We start from the raw sequence: 21,964 nt of genomic DNA, 5'->3' as shown, positions 1-21,964 counted from the left end.
TGTAAGAAGGGACAATTTCCTGGAGAAGGATGTCATGCTTGGTAGGGTGGAGGGTCAACGAAAGAGGGGGAGGCCTTCAACGAGATGGATTGATATGGTGGCTGTGATGATGGGATCAAGTATAGCAGGGATTGTGGGACTGGTGCGGGATAGGGCAGTGTTTTGTTCTTCTGTGCATGGGGTCTCTATGAGTTGGAAATGACTCGACGGCACTTAACAACAACAACAATATGTTGAATGATCAGGTAGACACAGTATCATTACAAAAAAACAAACAAAACCTGTTGCCATGGAATTTATTCAGATTCCTGATGACATATGTGTTACAGAGTAGAATTGTACATCATAAGATTTTCTTGACTGTAACCTTCACAGAAGCAGATCACCAGGCTTTTTAAGGTTTTTGTTTTGTTTTGTTCTGTTTTGTTAATAGTGCCACTGGGTGGGTTCAAATTGCCTTCCTTTATGTTGGCAGCCAAGAGTAAATCCCTTATGCCAACTAGAGACTCAAATGTCATTGTAAGGGTCCTTAAAAGTAGAAGTATCATGGCCAGCATACAGAGTAATGCAATGTAAGGAAGACTTGTTTGTGATTGTTGGTTTTGAAGACAGAGAGCAGGGCACTAAGCCAAGGAATATTGACAGGAAATGTAGGAAGGGCAAGGACACAGACTTCACCCTAGAGTTTCTAAGAAGAAATGTAGCGCTGCCAGCACCTTGGTTTTAGCTCAGTGAGACCCATGTCAGATTCTCACCTACAGAACTGTAAGATAACAAATGTATTATTGTTCTAAGCTACTAAATTTGTGATAGTTCATTACAGTAACTGTAGAAAATGATGTATCTTTAAACTGGCTTTCTTCTCCACACACAGAAGACAAGCTGCTTATATACTTTTCCACTTCATATGTTCAAAGAAGACTAGAAAAATGGCTAAGTCTGGAACTACTAGATTTTCTGGATGACTATCTCTGCTCAGAAATATACCACTATGACTAGGAAGTTGGGACTACATTGTCTAGCCAGGCTTTGTAGAATCATCTTTTTGGTGGAAGGGTTGGGGAGGAGGGATATTGTTCTTACAGAATTCCAGAAAGCTATCTGGGTCAGCCTACCAAAATATTTCTAATATAATTATATTTTTAAATAATAGGAGGAAAAAATTAAATTGTCACATGGGTATATCAGAAATCTACGATATTTTATAATTCTTATGAAAGTCATTAGTTTGCAATTAATTACTGAATATACTCTCTTGTCCATAAGTTGATTAAGAACAACAATCAAAAAAACCACTGACCAGAGAAGAGAAATTTAGAACTCTGGCCTTGGGATATTCTTAGACATCTATGCTTACTTTTAGCATCTGGAGATCTTTATCAATAGAACATTTAGAAATCAAGGGTCTACACCCTTGGTCCCTTTTCATTACTCCCAATTGGTGAAATCCTCTGCTACAGCAAGACATCTGAAGATAACCTTCCAAAGATAACCTTGTGACAGAATGATGTATGTTACAGAAAACAAAGATAAATTGTACACATACAAGGGCTCCCTCTACCCAAAAGAAAGTGATTCTGCAGTTTCTCAGAATCAAAACCCACACTAAAAGAGAATATATGAGAAAAATCCCCACTAAATTATCTGGCCCATAAATCATTCAGTTCTGTGCCTCCATCTTCAAATGCTTTAAACTTCTGCTCATTGAATGAAACAGCATTTCTTAGAGTAGTACCATGAATAACCAAAACTCCACTGGGAACTCCAGCCAGTACTACTCTGCAAAAATGACGATGGTCACTGCTACTTACTCTTGATCCATATTAGGCCATATGAAAATGGAAAATTCAAATATAATCTTAAGGGAATTTTCGATTAGAAAATGTCTCTTGTGGTATCAAGGACAAATTCAGTCACTTTCAGTCACCTTCATTTTAAGTTGAATGAAGGGGATGAAATCATGCTAATCAATGGCTACATATTTTAGATCACTTCTATGACCAAATGGTGATGATGTTCATAAAAGCCAGTTGGGAGTCTCAAATGAGGGAGGTGCCTTTGATTAGAAGGAAGCTGTCCACTCATTTGCTGATATCAAATCTGAAGATGTAGACAACCAGTTTTTCCTACACGTTATTTTCCCCATATGTCCAAAAAGTGGGGAAATTTTAGAGAAATCCATGGAACGGCTTTGGGAGTAGACCGATGTTGACCCAATTTGAACAGCTCTATAGAAACCTGATTTGGCATCATGTTTATAAAGGTGATTCAAATATTTAACAAAAATTGATATAAAGATGTGCTGTCTTATAATGCCCCCAGGCATTATTGGAGGGAAATGAAGATTATATTAATGGAAGTTATATGATACATGAGCATGGAATTCTTCTTCTTTGTTTTCTTTTTCTTTTTTCTTTTTTTTTTGAACATAGAACTACCATAAGACCAGCAATCTCAGTATATAACCAGAAGACAGGAAGTTAGGAACACAAAAAGAAACCTGTGCACCAATATTCATTACAAGACTTTTCACAAAATACATTATAATTGAGGTGAATTAAGAAAATAAAAGTAAAAACAAAATACAGATTTTTTTTTACTTTTACGAACATGGAATTCTTGTGAATGAGTACATTGCCACTCAGGGACACCCACCACCTACCTGTGTACAATTTTGGCAAGTGGTGTGGGATCAAAGTTATCATTCATCATCATGTTAACCCCTCTTACAGAGTAGAGATGAACCAAAAGTTACCAGGACCTCCATCCTCCTACCACTGGGAAACATGGCAGCTTTCAGATTTGGTGTCATTCAGAGGATTGCACCATCACTTATGTATTCTGAGAAATGCTGGTCAAAAATACCAAGATAGGGGAGCACACAGACACTCACCTTCAGTACATTATGTGGCCTGTTCACAATGTTTCTGATGATTCCTAAGACTTTTTGGAATTTTCTAACTGTATGGAGTCCCTGAGAGTGGATAATGAACATATTTGGTTCAATGAAGTTCTGAAATTGGTCAAACAAATATGTTGGTCACTTTGGCAACAGTCATGTACTTACCTTAGAGAAAAATGCCCATTTACCAAATAGACAGCATGCAGAAAATGTGAGGCCAGTGTGCCATGATAAAGTAGATATCACTATGAATTTGAGAATGAAGTGATTTTTCAAGTTTATGAAGAAGGCATATTCCAAATACTGGATCTCAATTAAGACAACAGTGAAAAACTTCATTTCTCTTTCCCAAGGGCATCTTCCTAAAGGACAAACCTCCTCTCTGGAAACAGCAAGAGAAATCTTTGTAAACTGCGGGAAAATAATGAGCACAATTGAAGCAAGACACTTTATATTACTCTAGAGAGTGTCATGTACATAGGAACTGTATAGATACCCATGATATTATGCACAACATCATTAGGCCAGTTATTTCTATGGAGATAAATAAGTAGGGGGGGGAAGGGAGAGAGAGAAAGAGAAGAAAAGATGTCAGTTTGAGCTCTGTCTAATGCTTTCCTTCCTAGACTTTAAATTAACCCTATAAGCCATCCTTGGACAATTTGTAGGGAATTCAGTAGTTGTGTGACCTCCTAGGAATAAGATGATGCACTATTTAAGGTTTCTTGAATGTATGTATATGTGTACAGAATAATAAGCCCTGAACTTTTTGTGCTTCTGTGTGAACCTGGAACAATTTGAGTTCATACACCCTGATTATATGAAAACCCTGATGATTATAAGAAAATATACTAAATGACAAAATAGTGGTATTTCAGGCTGAAGAATGAGGAGCTCTTTTCTGCCCTCCCTCCTTTTGTCACATCTCCTTGTCACTTCAAATACCTGTTTCTGAGAATCATGCTGAAAACACCCCTGCTTTCTCCCAGTGTTAATGACCATCTTCAGATTCATCTGCTGTGCCTGAGCCATAATAATAATGCCATGTTCCGATGAATCATGGAGACTCTGAGAACTAGAACTTTTTCTGTCATTATGTTTATTAGTTTCACAAGCAGGTGTCTCTTGCCTCAGCTTCCCATGTAAAATCTAGGCTTGGAATAATTTACTATTGAATCTATTGCACAGATTATTGTTACTTTAAGCCATTACACTTGAAACATTATAATTTTTATGATATGGGATATTGTTGTTGCTAGGGGCCATCGAGTTCACTCTGACTCATAGCAACCCTACGTACAACAGAACAAATACCGCCAGGTACTATGCCATCCTCACCATCTTTGCTTTGCTTCAGCCCATCGTTGTAGCCACTGAGTCAATCCATCTTGTTGAAGGTCTTTTCCTTTCTTATTCCCCCTCTACTTTACCAAGCATGATATCCTTCTCCAGGGATTGGTCCTTTCTGACAATATGACCAAAGTATGTGAGACAAAGTCTGACCATTCCTGCTTCTAAGGAGCATTCTGCTTGTACTTCTTCTTCTTCTTCTTCTTTTTTTTTTTTTTTTTTGTAATTTTTATTATGATTTGGGTGGAAGTTTGCAGAGCAAATTCACTTTCTATACAGCAGCTCACACACACTTTATCTCATGACATTGACTGCAATTTCCCACAATGCAACAGTTCCCCTCACACTTCTTCCCTATAGTTACCTCTTCCCTGTGTCCTTCCCTCCCATGCACTCCTGTCCCCCAAGCTGTCTCCCTGTGCTTACACACCCTTTCTATTCTCACATGATTGATCTCTCCAAGGAGTGTATCTACCTAATGTAAACATTCAGCTCATATGCCTGCCTTTTGTTTGTTTGCCTATACTTCTTGCAGGACAGATTTGTTCATTCTTCTGGCAGTCCATGACATTTTCAATATTCTTTGCCAAAGTCACAAAAACAAAATGCATCAATTATTTTTCAATCTTCCTTATTCATTGCCCAGCTTTCACATATGTATGAGGCTATTGGGATTACTATGACTTAGATCAGGTGCACCTTAGTCTTCAAAGTGACATCTTTGCTCTTAAACACTTTATAGATGTCTTTAGCAGCAGATTTTCCCCTTTCAATGCATCTGATTTCTTGATTGCTGCTTCTGTAAGCATGGATAGTGGATCCAAGTAAAATAAAATCTTTGACATCTTCAATCCTTTCTCCATTTACCGTGATATTTTTTATTGGTCTAGTTTTGGGGATTTTTGTTTTCTTAATGTTGAGGTGAAATCCATACCAAGGTCTATATTCTTTAATCTTCATTAGTAAGTGCTTCAAGTCAGTTTCCTGAAAGCAAGGAAGATATATCATCACACATTAGTAGTGAGTCTTCCTCCAATCCTGATGCCACATTCTTCTTCATATAGTCCAGCTTCTCAGATTATTTATTCAGCATACATACTGAGTAAGTATGGTAAAAGGATACAACCTTGATTTTAAATCCTGCAATATTCCCTTCTTCAGTTCAAATGCCTGCCTCTTGGTCTATTTACAAGTTCCTCATGAAAACAATTAAATTTCCTGGAATCCCCATTCTTTACAACATTATCCATGATTTGTTATGATACACACAGTCAAATGCCCTTGCCTACTAAATAAAACACAGGTAAACATCTTTCTGGTATTCTTTTCTCTCAGCCAAGATCCATATGATGATCAACAATGACATCTCTTATTCCATGCCCTCTTCTGAACCTGGCTTGAATTTCTGGAAGTTCCCTGTCTATGTACAGCTGCAACCATTTTTTAATTCTCTTCAACAAAATTTTACTTGTGTGTGAAAGTAATGATATTGTTAAATAATTTCCACATTCTGTTAAATCACTTTTCTTTGAAATTGACATAAATATCAATCTCTTCCTGTCAGTTGGAGAGATAGTTATCATCCAAATATCTTGGCATAAATGAATGAGCACTTCCAGTGCCGCATCCATTTGTTGAAACATCTCAGTGGATATTCCATACATTCCTGGAGACTTGATTTTCACCAATTTCTTCAGTGCACTTTGGACTTCTTCATTCAGTACCATTGGTTCTCTAGCATATTCTACCTCCTGAAATTTTTGAATGTTGACCAATTATTTTTGGTGCAGTGACTCTGTGTATTGCTTCCATCTTCTTTGATGGTTCTTGCATTGTTCAGCATTTTGCTCATAGAATACTTCAGTATTGCAACTAAAGGTTTCACTTCTTTCTTCCATTCTTTCAGCTTGAGAAATGCTGAGCATGTTCTTCTCTTTTGGTTTCCTAATTCCACGACTTTGCACATTTCATTATAATATTTTACTGTCTTCTCAAGCTGCCCTTTGTAATTTTCTGTTGAGATATTTTATTTCATCATTTCTTCCTTGTGCTTTAGATGTTTTCCATTCAAGAGCAAGTTTCAGAGACTCTTCTGACACTCACTTTGGTGTTTTATTCCTTTCCTGTCTTTTTAATGACCTTTTCCTTTCTTTATGTATTATGTTCTTGATGTCATCCCACAACTTGTCCAGTCTTCAGTTACTGGTGTTCAATGCATCAGATCTGTTTCATCAGATAGTTTCTAAATTCATGTGGGATATAACTGATGTCATATTTTGTCTTTTGTGGACTTGTTTTCCTTTTTTTCAGCTTCAATTTGAACTTGTGTATGAGCAATTGATAATCTGTTCCACAGTCAGCTCCCGGCCTTGTTCTGATAATATTGAGCTTCTCCCTTGCATATCTCCAAAGATATACTCAATTTGATTCTTATATATGCCATCTGGCAAGGTCTATATGTATAATCACTGTTTATGTTGTTGAAAAAAAGGTATTTACAATGAGTAATTCACAGGCCATACAAAAATCTATCATCCGGTCTCCTGAGTCACTTCATTCACCAAGGCCATATTTTCCAACTGCTGATGCTTCTTTTTTGTTTCTGACTTTCACATTTTAATACCCAGTAATTATCAATACATGTTGATTGCATATTTGATCAATTTCAAACTGTAGAAGTTGGTAAAATCTCTTCAATTTTCTCATTTTTGTCTTTAGTAGTTGGTGCATAAACTTTAATATTATTATTATTAAGTCTTCTTCCTTGTAGACATATGGATATTATCCTCTTACTGAGAGTATTGTACTTCATATAGATCTTAAAATGGTTTTTTTTAAGGATGAATGTGTAGCCCTTCCTCTTCAATTTGTCATTCTCAGCATATTAGGCCATATTATTGTCTGATTCAAAATGGCCAATGTCAATCTATTTCAGCTCACTAATGCCTAGGATATTGATCTTTATATGTTCCATTTCATTTTTGACAGCTTCCAATTTTTCTAGATTCATACTTCATAATTCCACATTTAGATTTTTAATGAATATTTGTAGCTGTGTCTTTTCATTTTCAGTTGTTCCCCATCAGCAAATGAAGGTCTTGAAAGCTTTATTCCATCCACATCATTAAAGTCAACTCTACTTTCAGGAGACAGCTCTTCTCCAAATCTATGCTGAATGACTTCCATCCTGAGGGAGTCATCTTCTAATAGTAAATCAGACAGTGTCTCACTGCTATTCATAAAGCTTTCTGAGGCCAATTTTCTTTCAGAAGTGGATGACCCCATCCTTCTTCTTAGTCTGTCTTAGTCTAGAAACTCCACTGAAGCCTGTCCATATGGATGTCTCTGCTGGTATTTTAAATACTAGTAGCACAGCCTCCAGCTTCACTGAAACACACAGGCAACCACAGTATGACAAACTGACAGACAAGTGGTGGGATATGGAGTAATACCATATAAATATTCAGAATCTCTGGACATTCTAAGAAAGATATTCTAGCAAATGAACTATGGACAATTAATTTTCTGTGGAGTCATCTCAAGATATTTATGTGTCTATGCCCATTGATGAGTATTTCTCAGAATTCCTAACTTACTCACTCTAATTATGTTGTTGTTTTGTTATGTGCTGTCGAGTCAGACCTGACTCATAATAACCTCTCCTTGGGTTTCCAAGGCGGTATCACTATGGAAGTAGATTGCCCAACCTTCCTTCCAAAGAGTGACTGGTGGGTTTGAACTGCCAGCATTCTAGTTAGTAGTCAAGTGCCTTAGGCACTAAGCTTCCAGAGTTCCTTACTCTAAGTACAGTTAAGTTATATAAGTGCATACAGAAAATGAAATATTTTCATTTACTCCCTCCACAGTTAAAATAATTTCCATTTCAAAAGAGATGACTACACTTTCTGAATATAAACACAATTTGATATTAATTTATCTAATTACACCATGATATTTTGATTTGCTCTAAAAAAAAAAATGCTGCCTTTGCTCATACCATTACATTTAAAAATATATATATTTGTGATATCCAAGTAGAAAATTATTATTTAAGGAATATATTTGATTTGAAAAAGGAAGAAAAATATTTATATGCTTATTTACTTCTATAAAAACAAAATGATTTTAGAAAATTACATGAGTAACTGACTACATTGCTTCTTTCTGGAAAAAGAAACTAGATCATTTTAGACCACAAAGGAAAGGACAAATTTCCTATATGTCATTTTTTATCCTTACAATTTTGAATCATGTATTGCCTATCAAAATATCTAAGCATGTATGTTAAAAAGAGTATTTTCCAGGGAATGGATTATGAGACTTTATATGACATTAGTAGATATGGATTTACTAACATGTCACATTTGTGATATTTTTTACTTAGAATTGAGTCCACTTTGAAATATATTGTGGGGTATCTTAATAGTATTGAAAATATTACTATCTTATATAAACTGATGACATAGATAAGGATATGGTTGCAGATATAGATATCATTAAAGTCTAGAGACTGGTTGATGTGACATCCAGATAATGACAGGAATACCACTATGCAGATAGTGTAAATACAGAGGGAAGGGATGTACTCTATAACCTTTAATCAGGCAAAATGAAGTGGCAGAGGAGGGAGAGAGAAGTCTGCAGAAAACATTAGGAAAAGGGTAACAGAATCATGGGGGCATTAAGAAGACAGTAATGTTCTAGAAATTATGGGAAGAATAAATTTTAAATTTATTCACAGTATTTAACAACACCAAATGTTATGGGAGATTTGTATTTAATACCTTCTTGTAAATAAAAAATTATTTATACTGTTCTATGTATAATGTTTTTTCTTAATGTTTTTTCTCCATATTGTAAGTCCTTTGCAATTATGGCCCTAAGGCACCTGACTGCTAACAGAAGGCTGGCTGTTCAAACCCCCAGTTACTCCTCAGAAGGAAGTTTGGACAATCTACTTCCGTAGTGATACCACCTCGGGAACCCAAGGAGGGGTCGCTATGAGTCGGATCCGACTCCACGGTATATAACAACAACAACAACAACAACAACAACATACTTTACAAGACCTAGAACTCTAATTTCATAAAACAGATTCCAAAGAAATAAGTAATTAAGATTGATGAGAATTTAAAACAGACCTTCGTGTTTTGAACATGGTAAATAGTACTGAACGTATTAGAGAATTACCAAAGAATGAGGATTGAGAAAATAATGCCATTGGAAACTTGAAGGGTCAATTACTAAGGAAAGGGAATTGTGGAACCATGATACTGAAGGAATAAATACAATGTTGGACGAGTAAATAGAGAAAAAAGTGTTGCCTATACAGACAGAATCAAGAAAGTCAAATAATGATTTAAAAACCATGTGAGAACTGAAGCTGTGTGAAGACAGAGTAGAGTCAGCAGAAAACGGAATAGGAATAAGCTTTAAAAGAAGGGTTAATATGGAAAGTGAGACTTTGAAAGAAAATGCAAAAGAGATCAGTGTTAGCTTTGGAAAAACATGTCTACATTTTGTTCTGACACTGTAGGGAATATGAGAACAAGGACACAGACACAGAATGAGGTTAAGAATAGAATTTTAGTAATAGTTTTATATGATCAGTTATAGAGTCAATCATCTGTCTTGTAGATAGTGTGCTCTTGTTTTACTTCTTTAGATGCCTAACAGCACAGGCATTCTGATTAGGTTGAAATAATAGAACGATGAAGAGAAGATAGGTATAGAATCTTGAGAAGAATGGCTAAGGTTAGAATTCTCTAGGGAATGAAAAAGAGAATTAACAGAGAGTTCATTTAAAATGAGTATACATGAATTAGTGCTAAAATTTTCCTTGAGCACAGTGTTCTATACAGACAGTTCCCAACTTAAGATGGAATTCTGTTCCAAAGATTCCATGCTAATTCTTTTCTAACATAAGTAGAATACCTTTTTTTTTTAATTTTTATTATTATTGCCTTTTTTTATCAGGGTCTTTATAAGTTTGACCTTTACATTGGCTTTGTGGGTTGGAGACATATAAACGTACAGATATGATGATATAAAGAAATTATATACTGAAACATTGTGTGTAGTACATATTACTAATAAGATGTCCAAAAAAATAAACAAAAACAGTTGTAACTATGATTCATATAACCATTTAACTCAAATATGTTGTTAAATGGCAAGGACTACCTGTATGTATAAATCCACAATCATAGTAATTTAATATTTAAGCATTAGGTCACCAATTATAAGGGTGATCTTGGAAAATTAAGTCAAATTCTTAAATCTTTGGGGCTTCTTTTTACTATAAATGAAATAAGAGGCTAATACTCCATAACTTCATCTTTCTTCTAGTTATTTCTAAGCAGTATAATTATTATTACCTATTAAAATATGTTGATAGTTGATAGGAGTGTGTGATTAGATGATTTGCTTTTCCATGTCAAAAGGCAATTGTTTTATTCTTCCTTATAGCCTATGATCACTAATTTTTATTTGACCATGAGATGTCTGTGTGGCTATTTGTTTAATAATGGAAAAACAAAATGTCCCTTGACATTTTAATAGATATTTTCATCCTGTCCTACATCAGAAGTGAATGGTAGAGCTAGGGTTACTGTAGGTTTATGGGAAAAAAAAAAGAAAACTGTACTTCTTTTTTTTTTTTCTTGCTATAGAGGATAGAGTTAAAAAAAGAAAAGGAAAGAAAATAAATTTTCTGAAATTTTCTAGTGGTACTAGTGAGCATCCCCATGCCTTTAGGATTCTCTCTGGGGAACTGTTATTAAGATAAGGGGAAGCCTAACTTCTCTCTCAAAACATCTTTGCATGTCTGATGAATGTCAGAATCAGACACTTGCAGTTTATATCAGATTTCTGTGGTAGCATAGAGATATTAAGATACACTTCAAGGGCTGTCCATTTAGTTAAGAGACACCCAGAAAAGTAGCTTTGTGTCAAAGATAATCACTTTATTTTCTTTTGCAATTCTATATTCAAAATTTTAAATCTCAGTGGAAAAGCATAAAATAGTATTGTGTTGTAAGATGGATTCTTTGAATCTTGTTTATTTGAATTTGCTTTTTATTATTTGTAGAAGAGTCAGAACCAACTTGATAGCATCTAGCAACAGCAACATTATCCTATTATTAAAGAAAAGGTCTAATATTCTGTGAGCTCTGTCACTTAAGCTCTAATTTCTGCAGCCTGGTTAGCCATTTTATGTTCTGCTTTCTTTTGCATTTGATTAGGGTTACTAAAAAGGTACTCTAGCTGTACGGTGGTTAAGCACTGGTCTGTTAGCTCCTAACCAAAAGGTCATCAGTTTGAACCCACCAGCTGCTCCATGGAAGAAAGACGTTAGCAGTCTGCTTCCATAAATGTTTACAGCTTTGGAAATTCTGTGGGGCAGTTCTACTTTGTTGGAATTGACTCTGTAGCATTGTGTTTCATATGCTGTTTTCTCTCTCTCTCTCTCTCTTCTTTTTTTTTTTTTCGGTTCCGTGACATTGAAATACATTAATGTTTCATACATAACAACATGTCCTAAGGATTCTCATCGTAGTGTTGATATCTGGAGATAGAGGGGAAAAAGTAGTTAACAACCTGTTATAATATTCTTGTTAAGAATTTTTGACAATTACATATAGCAGTTTTATGTTTCTGCTTTGTTTACTCCATTCTTGAGTAGTAGCCTTTTTTTTTTTTTTTAAGGCTATTCGATTTGTTCTTTCCTTTCCCCTAAAACTCTCATCTAAGAAATATCAGAGGCAATATTTACATCTTATTAAACTTTACTCTTGAAATAGAAAACATTAAAATGGCTCTATTCTGTGCACTTCAACTTGTTTTTAATTCTTTCCTTTTGTATTTTTAAATATATTATTGCTTGCTTCTTTGTTTTGGGTACCTCATGTAACGTTTTACAGGAAAGAGGAAGAGAGTTAAAAATATATTTTTAAGTTTTAGATAGAACTTTGCAACAAGGAAATAAGTTGAACTCTATTTTTCTCAGAATTTTTGGTCACTGGTGGTAAATTAAATAGCCATTTTTTATTATTAGATTTTAAAAAATGTTTTACATATGAAGAATTTAGAATCAAGATAAGCCAAAAAGTGTATGCTTATTACTCCTCTTACTTTCTACTTGTCTCATAAAAAGTAAAGAAAATGTGATATAACTAACAGATCTAGAAGAAAAGTTCAAACATTTCTATGAATCTGAGCTTTAACAAATGACTCTGAATGAATTGTCCTTGTTTAAAGAACTAGGAGATCACCAGGGACATACTATTCTTGAAATAAACCTATTTATCTGGAAAAATAAATAGACTGGAATTAGAATTCTCATCATAATATTGGCATTTAGAAAATAGTTGAAGAATCTCTATAGGCTTGGTAGGGGAGAGTACAGCAATACTAGATCTGTAACTAAACAGTACATCGTTTATATACGTATACATATACATTTATGTGTGTGTGTGTATACACTAAATGAAATTATAATGAGACATTCAAGAATTTAGAGAGTAAATCACCCCTTAGTCTTCTCTGCAATAGTTATTTGAGCATCTGCTCCACTTAAATCACCATTAAATAGAAAATATATAAGGTAGAATACACTTGTTATAAGAAATAATGACGAATGATGAATCTATTTAAATTTTTAATTAATCCCAAATAGATGATATTATGGTTGTGAGCAGTAATATATGCAAAGAAAGAATTCTTTAAGCTATAAAGTACACTGCTGTTGTGAAGGTGCACAATTACAATTTGAAATCATTCATCAGAACCCAAGATTTGGGAAGTAAATGGAATTTTTAAAAAATTGTACTAAATATCTCTCTTAAGTGTAGGATAGCATCTTTATGGTTTATAGCTAGTGAATAAATAAGTATTTAGTTTGAATTAACTTATAATAAACAGTCAAAATAAAAGTAAAAAATAAAACTCAAAATAAAGGGAGAAATTTTTAAAAATCTTGATCAATCAGAATGTTTTCCTTAAGAGAAAAAAAATGGTCAAATCACATTTTAAATATGTGATCAAATATGTAAGTTATCAAGAGAATTAAAAGGAACAGGTTGAATAATATACTATTTAAGTAAAGACTCATTTTTCACTAACTTAATATAAACCCAGTAATAATTGCTAATAAGATACGTATGTTGAAAAAATGGCAAAAAAAAAAAAAAAGGTTTCAAATTAAGTGATAAGCAAATAAATAGTAACTAGCTCTGGTGGCATAGTTCCTAAGCCACTTGACTGCTAATCAGAAGGCTGGAGGTTCAAACCCACCAGCCACTCCTTGAAAAGAAGACTGGGTAATCTCCTTCTGTAGAGATATCACCTTGGAAACTCAAAGAGGGGTCACTGTGAGTCAGAATTGACTTGACAGTAGTAAGTTGAGTGAGAATTTTATATTAGATATGGTAGTATTTAAAGACAACAGTGTAAAGAGTAAAAAATTGATAACTGTAATGACAAAAGGTTCAATCCACCAGGATCATCTCACAGTCCAGATCTTTTAATTAACAAACAGTATAGCAAGAAAAACACAAAGAACACTTTAGAAATACACACAGACACACACAAACACACATGACTAAATCAACAAATAAGATTTTTGTTCCCAAAAAAGAACATTTCTTTCAGAAATGCTAATTCAAGTAGAAGAAAGAAATGAAATATTTCAATAAAACAATCAATAATTTTTATCTGACATGGACGTGTACATGTATACATGTGTGCACATAGAGAAACCCACAGTTTAATCTTACAATTGTCTTATGGAATTTATCACAAAAATGGAATACAGTTTTAATATTTAAAAATTGATTTAATAAACCACTTGAACAAAATTAAGGAGATCATCTGAATAGATACCAAAAAAAATTTGGTAAATTAAAAATCCATTCATGCTTAGAATATAGTAAACTAGGGTTAGAAAGAGACTTTTTAAATCTGATAAAGAAAATTTAAAAAATCTACACCCAATGTTATACTTAATGATAATGTTTAACCATCTTTACTCCTAGAGTACAACAAGAAGCCATGAGGGATCTGAGTACACTTTGATATTAGCAATAAAATTATATCCATATGTAATAAAAAATTAGTATTTTCAAAATACATTAAATTATTGAATAATTTTAAAGAGAAATACTTCTCCTGCATTTTTTTCTCTGCAACTTATCATCAGGTTTATCTCCATTTTGTGAGGAATAACATTATTTGATCATCCATTATTGAAATATCATAGTGTTCTTGAAATGAACTCCACTTACTCTGAAATTACTCTTCATATGACATTATCTATATTTAAATCCAAGTACACTATATGTTTTTCCCTTGGTTATTCTTTCTCATTTTCCTTGTCCAAATCTTCTTCTTTCTGACCTTTAAATATTGGAGTACTCTAGAAATTATTTCTTTGAATTAATATGTTCCCTAGTTAAGTTCAGCCAGTCCCATGTCAGCAACTAATCTATATTCTGATGGCACATAAACATGTATCTTCAGTTCCAAACATTTTCCTGAGCTCCATGTACTCAATGGTCAATTTGACATATCCACTTGGATATGTCTTAAGTTTTTTGGTGTTTAACATGGCCAGAAGACAGCTCTTGATATCTTTTTCTCCCAAATGTACTTTTTCTGAGGTGCACTGTGTCTTAGCACCTACTTGATGAAACTAAATCTATATAGTCATCCTTGATGTTCTCCTTTCATTCAAGTCTTTTATATGCTCTATCAACAAGTTCTTTTGTTCTTAACTTAGCAGCATTTCCCATATTAATTTCTCACGTTCTCCACCTTTTCCACTTGATTTCAGAAAACCATTATCTTCCACATTTGCTACTGCAATGGCCTCCAATTGGTCTCTCTTAGCCCACTCTTATACTACTCTTACAACATAGGCTTCACAGAATAATCAGGAAAACATTTTTAAAAACTACATTTGATTATTCCTCTTCATCATTCCTGGCATAATAGACCACATGATTGTCTGATTCAGAATGACTAATAAAATACCGGTCCATTCAGCTCACTAATGTCTAGAATATCAATCTTAATATGTTACATATCATTTTTAAAAGTCCCAAGTTTTCCTAGAATTATACTCCATATATGCCATATTGTGATTATTTAATGGATGTTCGCAGCTTTTTCTTCTCATGTTGAGTCATGACATCAGCAAATGAAGATCAAGAAAGCTTTACTCCGTAGATGTCATTAAGGTCAACTCTACTTTGAGGAGGCAGCCCTTCCAAGTCATATTTTGAGTGCTTTTCAACCTAAAGGCCTCATCTTCCTGCACTACATCAGACAATGTTTTCTAGCTATTTGTAAGGTTTTCAGATGTCTGTTTTTTTTTTTTTTTTCAGAAGTGGACCTGACCATCTCCTTCTTCCTAGATTCCATTTTGAATCAGATAATCATATGGTCTACTATGTAGCAATGAAAAATTGAAGAGAAATGGTGACCCATTTGTCATCCAAAAGAACATTTCAAGATTTATCCAGAAGTAAAATGTTGTCAATGATAGGCTAAATATCCCTATGCCTAAAAGGAAGACAAGTTAACACTACTATTACTCAAATTTGAACAATAACAACAAAAGCCAAAAGTGAAGAAACTAAAGATTTTACCAATCTTTGCAGTCTGAAATTGACCACACACACAATCAGGACTCATTGATAATTACTAGTGATTGGAATGTGAAAGTTGGAAACAAAGAAGAATTGTCAATAGCTGGAAAATATTACTTTGGTGATAGATATGATGCTAGGGAATCATGATACAATTTTTCACTACCAATGACCTATTCATTGCAAGCACATTTTTCAACAACATAAATAGTGACTGTACACATGGAGCTCACCAGATGGACTATGATGGAATCAATAGACTACATCTGTGGAAACAGACTATGGAGAAACTCAGTATTATTAGTCAGAACAAAGCCAGGGGCCAATCATGGAACAGACCATCAGTTGTTCAAATGCAAATTGAAGTTGAAGCTGGAAAAAATTAAAACAACTCTATGAGGACCAAAATATAACCTTGGGTATATCCTACCTGAATTTAGGGACCATCTGAAGAAAAGATTTGATGCACTGAAACCAGTGACTGAAGATCAGACAAATTGTAGGATGATGTTAAGGACATTAAAAAACAGGAAAGAAAAAGACGACTAAAGTGGATGTCAGAGGAGACTCTGAAACTTGGTCTTCAATGGAGAATAGCTAAAGCAAATGGAAGCATTTATGAAGTAAAGAGCTGAACAGAATATTTCAAAGGGAAGCTGGAGAGGACAAAGTGAAGCATTATAATAAAATATGCAAAGATTTGGAGTTGACAAATCAAGGGAAAGAGCATGTGTGGCATTTCTCAAACTGAAAGAACTGAAGAAAAAGTTCAGTTCTTGAGCTCTAATACTGAAGGATTCTGTTGACAAAATATTGAAAGAAGGTTGAAGAAATGCACAGCGGCACTGTGCCAAAAATAATTGGTCAATGTTTAAACATTTTAAGAGGTAGCATATGATTAAGAACAAACAGTACTGAAGGAAGAAGTGCAAACGGTATTGAGGGAATTGGTGAAAAACAAGGCTCCAGAAACTGACAGAATACACATTGAGATGTTTCAACAAATGGATGCAGCCTTGGAGGTGCTTACTCTTTTATCCCAAAAAATCTGGAAGAGAGTGACCTGGCCAACTGACTTGAAGACATCTAAAATTTGCCCATTCCACAGCAAGATGATCCAACAGAACACAGAAATTTGTTTTAAACAATATCAGTAATGTCACATGCAAGTAAAATTTTACTGAAGATAATTTAAAAATAGTTGTAGCAGTACATCCATGGGAAACTTCATTCAGAAGAGGAAGCGGAACAAGGCATATCATTGCTGACATCAGATGGATCTTGGCTGAAAGCAAAGAATATCAGCAAGATGTTTACCTGTACTTTAATGACTATGCAAAGGCTTTTGACTATATGGATCATAACAAAATATGGATAATATCTCAAAGAAGGAGATTCCAGAACACTTAATTGTTCTTGCAAGGAACTTGTAAATAGACCAAGAGACAATCATTCTAACAGAACAAGGGAATACTCTATGGTTTAAAATCAGGAAGTTGTCCCTCAGGCTTGTGTCCTTATTTTGCCATACTTATTCAATCTGTATGCTGAACAAATAATCCAAGAAGCTGGAATATAAGAAAAATGTAATATCAGGACAGGAGGAAGACTCATTAACAACCTGCAATGTGTACATGACACAACCTTGCTTACTGAAAGTGAAGAAAACTTGAAGCAGTGACCGATGAAGATCAACAACTACAGCCTTCAGTGTGGATTACATCTCAACAGAAATAAAACCAAAATCTTCAACACTGGACAAATAAGCAATGTTATGATAAATGGAGAAAAGTTTTCAGAGGTTTCATTTTACTAGGGTCCACAATCAATACTCATGGAAGCAGCAGTCAGTTAACCAGATGACACATGGCTCTGGGTAAATCTGCTGCAAAAGACCTCCTTAAAGTGGTAAAGAGAAAAGATGCCACTTTGAAATCTAAGGTGCACCTGACCCAAACCATTGTCTTTTCAGTAGTTTCATATGCATGTGAGAGCTTCCTTGCGAATAAGAAAGAGAAGGTTGGTTAGACATATAGAGAGAACTTCACCCAACAAAAACACAATTCACATTCTTTTCCAGTGCAAATGGATCTTCTCCAGAATAGACCATATGCTAGGACATAAAACAAGCCTCAATAAATTCAAAAGCAACGAAATATGGCAAAGCATCTTCTCTAACCACAATGCTATAAAACTAGAAATTAATAATAAGAAGAGCAAGGAAAAAGCATCAAACATATGCAAGCTGAACAACTCTCTGCTTAAAAACTATTGGGTCACAGAACAGATAAAAACTGAAATAAAAAAAAAAATTCCTAGAAACTGATGAGAATGAAGATACATCCTACAAAAACCTATGGGACACAGCAAAAACAGTACGCAAAGGACAGTTTATAGCAACAAATGCATGCATCAAAAAAGAGGAAAGAAACAAAATCAATATCCTAACTTATCAACTCCAACAGCTAGAAATAGAACAAAAGAATCCTACAGTATCTAGCAGCAAGAAAATAATTAAGATCAGAGCAGAAATAAATGAAACAGAAAAAAAAAAAAAATAGAGACAATCAACAAAACAAAGAGCTGGTTCTTTGAAAAGATTAATAGCATTGATAAACCATTGGCAGACCTAACAAAAGAAAGAAGGAGAAGACCCAAATCACAAGAATTGTAAATGAAAATGGAGTCATCACAACAGAAGCAACTGAAACAAAAAAGATACTGACAGAATATTATGAAAAACTGTACACTAATAGATTTGAGAATCTGGAAGAGATGGACAAATTTCTAGAATGACAAGATCTACCTAAATTATCCCACTCAGAAATAGAAAACTTGAAAAGACCCATAAGAAGGGAAGAAATTGAACAGGTCATAAAAAACTTCCCACAAAGAAAAGCCCTGGCCCTGATGGCTTCACTGGAGAATTCTATCAAATATTCAGAGAAGAGTTGACACCTATGCTACTCAAGCTATTCCAGAACACAGAAAAAGATGGAATACTCCCAAACTCATTTTATGAAGCATGTGTAACACTAATACCAAAACCAAAGAAAAACAACACTAGAAAGGAAAACTACCAATGTCACTCATGAACATAGATGCAAAAATCTTTAACAAAATCCGGGCCAACAGAATCCAACAACATATCAAAAAATTAATACGTCCGGACCAAGCGGGATTCATACCAGGTTTGAAGGGTGGTTCAACATCAGAAAATCAATCCATGTAATCCATCACATAAACAAAACAAAGGAAAAGGACCATATGATTATATCAATTGATGGAGAAAAGACATTTGATAAAATCCAACATCTATTCCTGTTTAAAACTCTCAGCAAAATAAGGATAGAAGGGAAATTCCTCAACATAACAAAGGGTATATATGCAAAGCCAATGGCCAACATCATTATTAATGGAGAAAGACTCAAGGCATTCCCCTTATGAACAGGAACCAGATAAGGATGCCCTCTATCACCACTTCTATTTAACATTGTACTGGAAGTCCTGGCAAGAGCAATAAGGCAAGAAAGAGAAATAAAAGGCATGCATATTGACTAAGAGGAATTAAAACTACCTCTATTTGCAGATGATATGATCCTATACGGGAGCTTTGGTAGCGTAGTGCCTAAGGCACTTGATGCTAACCAGAAGGCTAGCAGTTCAAACCCACTAGCCACTTCTCAGAAGGAAGATGCGGCAATCTACTTCCGCAATAATACTGCCTCAGAAACCCAAGGAGGAGTCGCTATGAGTTGGGTCCGACTCAAGGGCACATAACAACAACAACAACATGATCCTCTACATAGAAAACCCAAGGGACTCAAAAAAAAGACTACTGGAACCAATAGAGAGGTTCAGCAAAGTAGCAGGATACAAGATCAACATACACCAATCAGTTGGATTTCTCTACAACAGCAAGGACTCCTCTGATAAAGAAATAAGGGAAATCATACTATTCATTATAGCTACAAAAAAGATAAAATATCTAGGAATAAACCTCACCAGAGACACAAAAGACCTATACAGAGAAAACTATAAAACACTGCTACAAGAGACAACAAGGGTACTACATAAATGGAAGAACCTGCCTTATTCATGGATAGGTAGACCAAACATCGTGAAAATGTCAATACTATCTAAAGCAATCTATACATTCAATGCAATCCCGATCCAGATTTCAACATTTTTTAAGGACATGGAAAAACTAATTACTAATTTCATATGGAAAAGAAAGAGACATAGAATAAGCAGAGCACTTCTCAAGAAGAAAAACAAAGTGGGAGGTCTCACACTCCCAGATCTTAAGAACTACTATATAGCCACAGTCATCAAAACAGCATGGTATTGATACAATGATAGACAGATAGACCAATGGAACAGAATCGAAAGCTCAGAAATAGACCCATCCATCTATGGACAACTGATCTTTGACAAAGGCCCAAAGCCCATTAAATGGGGAAGAGATAGCCTCTTTAACAAATGGTGCTGGCAAAACTAGATATCCACCTGTAGAAAAATGAAATAAAACCCATACCTCACACCATACACAAAAACAAACTCAAGCTGAATCAAAGACTTAAATGTAAAACCCAAAACTATAAAATTCATCAAAGATAAAATAGCAGCAAATCTAGGAGCCCTAATTTATGGCACAAATAGACTGTCAAGCATAACCCAGAATGTGCAGGAGATAGAAAAGAAGCTAGATGACTGGGACCTTTTAAAAATTAAATTCTTGTGCACATTAAAAGATTTCATCAAAAGGGTAAAAAGAGAACTGACAGATTGGGAGAAAATATTTGCCTATGACATATCTGACAAAGGACTCATCTCCAAAATCTACAGAAAATTTCAACACCTCAACACCAAAAAGACAAATAATCCAATTCACATATGGGCAAAAGACTTGAACAGACAGACACTTCACCAAAGAAGATATATGAACAGCCAACAAACACATGAGAAATTGCTCATGATCATTAATCATTAGAGAGATGCAAATCACAATGAAATATCATCTCACCCCAGCAATAATAGCAAAGTTCAACAGATCAGATAGTAACAAATGCTGGCAGAGTTGTGGAGAGATTGGAACTCTTGTGCACTGCTGGTGGGATTGTAAAATGGCACAACCATTGTGGCAACTGGTATGGCGTTTCCTTAAAAAATTGAAAATAGAAGTACCATTTGACCCAGCAATTCCATTACTAGGAATATATCCTAAAGAGGTGAGAGAGAGTGCACGAACAGACATATGTACACCTATGTTCATTGCAGCACAATTCACCATAGCAAAGAGATGGAAACAACCTAAATGCCCATCAACGGATGTGTGGATAAACAAATTATGGTATATGCACACAATGGAATACTATGCCACATTAAAGAACAATGAGGGATACGCGAATCATCTTGCAACATGGATGAACCTGGGGGACATTTTGCTGAGTGAAGTAAGTCAATCACAGAAAGGCAAGTACTGTATGAGCCCATTACTGTAAAAAGACAGAGAAGGGTTTGCTTGGCAAAGGGAACTCACCTAGTAGGTTACCTGGATGGGGAGGGAAAGGAAGGGATTAATTTAGGGCTAGTTGGGTCTTACACATTGGCATGGGTAGGGGGAGGGATATACGGGAAGGATATATGACCACCATGATAACATTGGGAAATGAGAGGACACTGAACTGTGCATATAAGAGATAGAAGACAGATGCTAAAACCAACCAATGTGTCCAAAATACCACATTGCCATTAACATCAAACACTAGGCTATACAGAAAAACACATAAACACCTGAGATGAACAGACAGGGGTCAGTGAGTAGAGTTATACTCTAGAGCAAGGATAGACTCAGCTGAGGCTAATCCTGTACAGACAGACACCAGTGATACAAAATACCTGCAGTCCTTACAGAAACAATAGAAGACAGACACAGAGTAATCCCTCACAGACATCCCAACACTATGGGAGAGAGATCCAATAGAGCTACTACCTCAGGACCATAGTACTAGGGTACACCAGACTCAATTGGCACAAGAAAATACATAAAAGCCTTGCTCCA

Source organism: Orycteropus afer, unplaced genomic scaffold (assembly GCF_000298275.1).
Source record: "Orycteropus afer afer isolate SDZICR_OR568_19922 unplaced genomic scaffold, OryAfe1.0 scaffold00349, whole genome shotgun sequence".
Taxonomy (NCBI): domain Eukaryota; kingdom Metazoa; phylum Chordata; class Mammalia; order Tubulidentata; family Orycteropodidae; genus Orycteropus; species Orycteropus afer.
Note: the sequence above shows the minus strand (reverse complement) of the source record.